Here is a 7,726-nt window from a genome sequence, read left to right on the forward strand (position 1 = left end):
AATGTCCCTTGCCCAGCATTAGGCATAGTCTGTGCTGGAAATGATGTTCACAGTACCTATATAGGCCTCAACCCAGCACGCTAACCTTGGTTCCTTCTTTTCTGTACCATTAGTGTGGATCTGGATATAGATTCTCTCAGTCATTTTTTGACTCACTTCTTTCAACCTTTTGTCACCTAGTGGGCCATTTCCTTTTTCCATTTTTTTTCAAAGACGTCCCTGAAAAACCCCACCCAGTTCAAACCTTGTGGTGCCTGTCATTGACAGATGTTGGTAACAGACCCTTACTTGGTATGTCTGTGGTGCCTGGAGCAGTGTACCGAGTGCAAGACCTTGAACCCCAAGGCCATCCACTAGTGGGCATTGAAGGTCATGGCCAATCGTTATGTTACTCCACACCATTCCAGATCCCAATCCTGTTGGAGGTCCCAAGATCGCTCCATGAGTCACTCATAGCTTCCTCACCCCACTCTAGGACTTCCTCTGGTAAGTCCCACAAGAAGTCAAAGTGCTCTTCGACTTCTCCATGTCTCTCCCTTTCTGTGGACAACACTAGGGAACAACACTACAAGTCCAACCTCGCTCACAGGTGGTCCCTTTGCAGCAGGCATCGGAAAGTGGGTCTGCTCCGCACTTCCTCGAATTCCCTGGAGCTGGAGCAACTCCCCACCCAACTCAGAGTTTTATGAGGCAATGAGCCTCACTTTTGGGTGGTCGAACCCCCCTAGAACACTTTTGGGTTCCACAGGTTACAGAGGGTCTTTGACTGGGATTCCGATGGCGGGGTCACCCTGGTGCCAGTCAAACCCTTAGTATCCATTGGTGGATCAGGATTGGACCTGGTCCCGACTTCACAACCTCTTCTGGGGACCAGTCCATTGGCACAATTCCTGACACCGCAGATGCAGCGAATGGCAGAGGAGGAGGTGGGATTCATAAGATTGAAGAGAGAAGGGTGGTCTGGTACAGAAAATTGGCTGGAAGATTGAGGATGGTGTATCAAACAAGGAGAAGTGTAACACCCCAGCCCTAATCAGCTCCAACCTCTCAGCCATCTATACAAGGCCCTCACCAGCCACATTTTCAGATAACGTCATCCCTGAACCTGTGGAAATATCTGCAACTGACAAAACCGTTGTTGTTCCACTCCATGACCTCCCAATGCCCACCTTCCATAAACTCCATGGTACTGACACATACCATGCTAGCACATCCCCCACCAGCCGGTACTGTACAACAAGGCCATGTCACATATCTTCCGCGGTTATGCAGAAGAACTATAAAGCGTCTAAAGCACTGAATTATCTTGAGATGAGTTATAGATGTTACAATGATTTAATAGTATTTATGTGCTGTTAGAATTTTTGAACTGACTAATTACATAGATACTGGACGCACTTGACATTAAATGCATTGACACCTGCATCCCACTATCCCTGCAACCTTATCATATTGGAAGTTTTTGAGCCTAATTAATTTTTATGTGTGTTGTTCTTGCCTCAATACTGAAATACCATTGCACATTACAAGACAGAAGTGTTGTTGTTAGGGAGAGCTGAGAGGATGTGCCCATAGTAGCATATCAGTGCACACTGTAAATCAGGAGAGAGGTTGTCCTGCCATTTGATAAAGTTTGTTTTGACCAATGACTTTGTGTTTCACCACTGCGCATATTAGTTGCTCAATGTTCACCAGTAGCACATGGTATGTTTTGTTCAGTTGAGCCGCCTATTGGCTTTGACATGCTGTATCCAGTCTAGCCGCCTATTGGCTTTGACATTGCATGCCTATTGACTTTGACATGATGTATTCAATTTAGCTGCCTATTGACTTTGACATGCTATTAGATATTCTGCCTATTGACTTTGACATGATATTATATATTGCATTTTGTATTCAGCTTAACTGCCTATTGGCTTTGACATGATATTAGACATTGCATTTTGTATTCAGCTCCGCTGCCTATTGGCTTTGACATGATATTATACATTGCATTTTATATTCAGCTCAGCTGCCTATGGGCTTTGACATGATATAAGACATTGCATTTTGTATTCAGCTTAGATGCCTATTGGCTTTGACATGACACTAGACATTGCATTTGATATTTAGGTTAGCTGCCTATTGCCTTTAACATGACATTGCATTTGATATTTAGGTTAGCTGCCCATTGCCTTTAACGTGGAGTTAGACATTGCAGTTGAGAATCCAAGCTGTATTTTTCCAAGCTGTGTTTTTGCACCAGAGAACCAAGATGTTTTGCTCTCACAGTAGACTAGACCTGATAAGAGAGAGTACATGGGCGTTGTTTCTCTTCCCTTGAGCTTGGGAACAGGAGTAGTCTTGGAGACCTGGCCAGTCTCCAAAAGGCTTGCTCAGTTTCCCAGGTCTGAGAGGAGGGGGCACACCTTTGTAACGAATGTAACAGGCTGCAGAGAGTCAGATTCGAATCTGCCGGACCTCGTGCTGGAGCTTGGCGCAGGCTGCCAGCAATCCCGTGTGGGTAGATGAATCTCTCTTTCTCGCGGCTGACAGGGGTCCTCAGCTTGCAGACCTTAGAAAGATGAAGCTGTGAATAGTTCCTACACGGTGAAGTATTTGTTTTGCTTTGCATTCAATATCTTATAAATATAACCTGCTGTGTATATTGCAAACTGATATATTTTGTTTGATTAACGCGGACTTGAAAGCTACTAATTCGTCATTCATATAACAACAATAAAAGTCTTCTTTGACCTCAGAAGTGCATTTCTGTTGTGTTATGTTAGTGCTTAGAAACTAAATAAGAGGAAAGCACTACAATTGGTACCAGAAGTGGGGTCGGTCATTAAGAGGTGATTAAGAGGGTATTGACGAGTTGGTAGATTTCTAAGTGCACACTTTAAAAGTGTAATTGTTTTTTTGTTGTTTGGAGAATTACAGAAATTGTTTTCTGTTTGGAGAATCACAGTAACACGGCAGACCATGTCTGAGAATACATGTGTTGATGAACTGCCTGATGGTGCTAAGAAAAACTGTGAATTGTTTTCTGTTTGGGGAATTACAGAAGAAAATGCATGTGTAGCTAAAAGGCCTGATAATGCTTTGAGAAATAATTCCCGTTGTATATATGTAGAAAAAGTGTGTTTTGGAAGTAATGATGACAGAAAGGTCTGGATACCTTTATCTGCTTACAGAGAAATGCAGGAGAAATGTAGGAAGTTGGAACATGAAAATAGGAATTTACGTGAGCAAATTAGCCCGACTGAAAGTTATAAAAGGGCTGTTTTTGAAGAATCTTTCTTGTCCCATTCCAGTAATGAGGGGGTTAAGACAGCTCCGAGCTGCACTGAGTTTTCGTGTGAGCCAGGGTTTTTGGCAGCCAAAATGCATTCCTTAACTGATAACAGGGACGAGAGAGACCAGAATGTGATTTACGAGTTACCGTTGCAAAATGCACAAGTAAAACGAAAGATTTTAGAGCAAGAGCCGACTTTCATTAGCTTGTTTGATTTTTGGAAAAAGAATAGCTCTCATTTGAGAGAAATCCTAACACTTTTGTATATGGTCACTGTGAAAAATTATATGCAGCTGCGCGCTTGTGATTTGGCAAATGAAATAATGCAGACTTTAGGTTTCTGCGCAGTGCAAGAAGGAAATACTTATGTACATTTAAATCAAGAACAAGGAAAGAAAATAGTGCCCCTAGCTAGAATCATACAATGGATCTGGTACTTGCAAGACAGGGCTAGAGTACCACAGATAAAAGAATTACCAATGAAATTGTGTGCACCATTTGAATTCGTGTCTACTGAAGATAAAAAGCATGTTTGTTTTACTAATGATTCATTGACTGAAATGTTGTTTTCTGGCACAGGAGAAGGAATGGAGTTGTATAATGTGTGTCAGATTTTAAAGCAAGAGCTACTTGAGATGTGTCATTTTTATGCTGATTTTTGGTTCTTTGATAATGTTTTAGCCACATGGCTTGTACCTAACTGGTTCAATTACATGGCAGATGTTAATGAGAAAAATGCAGAGAGAGAAGTGTTCACCCAGAATTCTGCCTTAGTGGGGATGGCTAAGTGGGTGCCCCAGAAATGTGAACAACTGAGAGAAAAAGCCACTTACAGGTGGGCAGAGATGAGAGAGATGCACATTCCCCTAGATTTGATAAAAACTGTGCAGCACGCACAAAAGCAATCTGTCATGCAAGCAGTCACAGAGCAGTTGGGGAGAGGAACGTTACCAGAACAGAAATGGCAAATTGATCAGGTTTTAGGGAGAGTGATTGCTGCAAATTACCAAGGAAAAATCGAAATTATGCTGATACCTAGAAAAGAATCTGATTCATTCATACAAATTGGAGACAGAATGGCCCAACTTGACAAAAATGCAGTGAATGGAGGTTTGGTAAAGAAGGAGTCTGCCCCAGCCCTTCTGACAGTGCAAAAAAAGGGAAGCTGGGGCGCAGCAGATAAAAACCTCAGTGCTGATGTGTGGGCTGAAGCCCCAAGTGATCCTCCAGAACCTGCAGTGAATATAACAAAGGGCCCCAAAAACGTCCTGCTGATTATAAAACAGGGAAAGAAAGAGGAAGGGTGCAGTTTAAATGAAAAATGTTATTTGCAAGAAAAGTCATACTTGTTTCTTTTGCAGATCCTACCACGTTTCGCCACTGTCCCTGAGTGCGCTGTGTGGTCCCCCTTCCGGTGTGTGCGTGTGGGGTCGGGGAAGGGACCGAACCCCCAACCTGAACCTGGCTGAGTAAAGTGCCAGCACCATGGATCCATTTTGCGCAAACTGCGCCTTCAGTTCAAGTTCAACTTGTTTGCTGTGTTTTTTTTTTTTCCCTCTCGTATGGAACTCTGACTTTTGCTTATCTTCCAGCAAACCTTTCAGGTGGACCGTGCACCTTTACATGAGCAGAACTCATGCCACATCAAATTGCTAACACTGTTGAATTAGAGACTCATTCAGAAAAAAAAAAATTGCCCAGTCTTTTCTATGTAGATGTATCTGATGTGAAAGGTTATGAAATCAATGTGTTAATTCACTTCTATTGCTTTACAGGGATTGCTTTGATCATAATGTTTTTTTTGTGCTGATGTTTTTTTTTGTTTGTTTGAAATATGAGATATGTGAAACAAAAATTCATTTGTCAAAGGGCGGAATGTCCTGCCATTTGATAAAGTTTGTTTTGACCAATGACTTTGTGTTTCACCACTGCGCATATTAGTTGCTCAATGTTCACCAGTAGCACATGGTATGTTTTGTTCAGTTGAGCCGCCTATTGGCTTTGACATGCTGTATCCAGTCTAGCCGCCTATTGGCTTTGACATTGCATGCCTATTGACTTTGACATGATGTATTCAATTTAGCTGCCTATTGACTTTGACATGCTATTAGATATTCTGCCTATTGACTTTGACATGATATTATATATTGCATTTTGTATTCAGCTTAACTGCCTATTGGCTTTGACATATTAGACATTGCATTTTGTATTCAGCTCCGCTGCCTATTGGCTTTGACATGATATTATACATTGCATTTTATATTCAGCTCAGCTGCCTATGGGCTTTGACATGATATAAGACATTGCATTTTGTATTCAGCTTAGATGCCTATTGGCTTTGACATGACACTAGACATTGCATTTGATATTTGGGTTAGCTGCCTATTGCCTTTAACATGACATTGCATTTGATATTTAGGTTAGCTGCCCATTGCCTTTAACGTGGAGTTAGACATTGCAGTTGAGAATCCAAGCTGTATTTTTCCAAGCTGTGTTTTTGCACCAGAGAACCAAGATGTTTTGCTCTCACAGTAGACTAGACCTGATAAGAGAGAGTACATGGGCGTTGTTTCTCTTCCCTTGAGCTTGGGAACAGGAGTAGTCTTGGAGACCTGGCCAGTCTCCAAAAGGCTTGCTCAGTTTCCCAGGTCTGAGAGGAGGGGGCACACCTTTGTAACGAATGTAACAGGCTGCCGAGAGTCAGATTCGAATCTGCCGGACCTCGTGCTGGAGCTTGGCGCAGGCTGCCAGCAATCCCGTGTGGGTAGATGAATCTCTCTTTCTCGCGGCTGACAGGGGTCCTCAGCTTGCAGACCTTAGAAAGATGAAGCTGTGAATAGTTCCTACACGGTGAAGTATTTGTTTTGCTTTGCATTCAATATCTTATAAATATAACCTGCTGTGTATATTGCAAACTGATATATTTTGTTTGATTAACGCGGACTTGAAAGCTACTAATTCGTCATTCATATAACAACAATAAAAGTCTTCTTTGACCTCAGAAGTGCATTTCTGTTGTGTTATGTTAGTGCTTAGAAACTAAATAAGAGGAAAGCACTACAGAGGTTCAATGTGAAAGCATTGCAGATATCTGAGTAGAAGTATAATAGTGCATGTTATAGATTGTCTCTGTTAGTGCAACAGACCTTATTAAGTAAACTTACAAGGAGACACGTATAGGTGACCTTTGAGTAGTTCCCACCATGTAACCGCGTACCAATACAAATCAATAGCAATAACAATAAATGGCATCAGTAATCAATAGGAGCCAGTAATTTCCATACACTATGACCTCTCAGCCATGAATAACCACACCTTTATTTAAAAGTTAAAATGTTTATTTAATTATATTAATAATGCTAATGTCACATAACTTAGTCTCAAAATCAAATGATAAGCATACAAGAACAATACTGGCTGACCAAAGCAGTGAAAGAATCACAATCTAATCAAAGCTTGAGCTATCACACATTCTAAGGTTACAGGTCAAATTAATAATACGAATAGCTGTGCAAACGAAGTAACATACATTAAGATTCAGCAAAGAAAAGACATCAACTGTTATTACATATAGCTAACTTCATCAGTGAGGCCCCTAACTATCATCAAATTATAATAGCATGTTTGGGCTTCATGCAAAACAATTTAGTCACACAAATTTGAAAAGTAGTGGTTGGTACCTAGAAACAAAAGCAAATAGACATGACAATCAGTAACATCGTCTTATAACTTGCCTCAATATGGTTCAGCAAGCTGTGACAGTCTTCGTCAACGGGACATCGGTTTGGTCAGCAAGACATCAGGATTCAGCATTAGAGTTAAGAAAAACCAAAGTCTCTTCATGCAGTTCGGAAAAGAATAGCTAAACTCTCAAGAGGAATTGGGAGAATGGCCTCCCTCCTCCTGGTGCAGTCCAGCTAAGTTAGAGTTCCTAAAACTACTACCTACGTCCTTATTGGTCAAAGAATTGCATGTTTACACTTAGTCCAATGAAAATAAAACCCCAAATCTACTAATTCTCTAATATGTATTTCACATGCCGATGATTGGCTACTCTTTTCCCGTTCTCGTCTCTGCACTCATCAGGTATCAATATTGTTGCAACTTATACTCCAGTCAGTGCATCCATTGTCTTTTCCTGGGAAAGTCACTCTTACACCTCCTACATTATAAAGCAACTTCTAACACGCACTTTCTCATGCGAACAAACTTCAACTACGAGCACATGGTCTGTACAGTGGAAAATCACAATTCAATTTTCTAAGCAGCCATTTTATAAAACGCCAGAAAATGCAGCTTGACATGAGGCCGTGCAACTAGGTCAAGACCTCTCTAAGTTAAGGCCTACGATTAATAAAGCTAACACATAATGCATAACCTTTAATATGACATATTACTACATTAATCAAACATAAGCTCCATATTTCATATTAATAAGCTATTAGTAAG

General features: G+C 41.1%; 1 long non-coding RNA gene across 1 annotated transcript; it reads left to right on the forward strand.

Moving 5' to 3' along the window:
• Positions 1 to 1,617: 1,617 nt before the first annotated feature.
• On the forward strand, positions 1,618 to 6,250 carry LOC138292991 (uncharacterized). The gene is made up of 3 exons (XR_011202864.1): positions 1,618 to 2,589; positions 3,998 to 4,112; positions 4,639 to 6,250. It is a non-coding gene; the product is annotated as an uncharacterized lncRNA (long non-coding RNA).
• Positions 6,251 to 7,726: the final 1,476 nt, after the last annotated feature.

This window comes from Pleurodeles waltl, chromosome 4_2, assembly GCF_031143425.1.
Source record: "Pleurodeles waltl isolate 20211129_DDA chromosome 4_2, aPleWal1.hap1.20221129, whole genome shotgun sequence".
Taxonomy (NCBI): Eukaryota; Metazoa; Chordata; class Amphibia; order Caudata; family Salamandridae; genus Pleurodeles; species Pleurodeles waltl.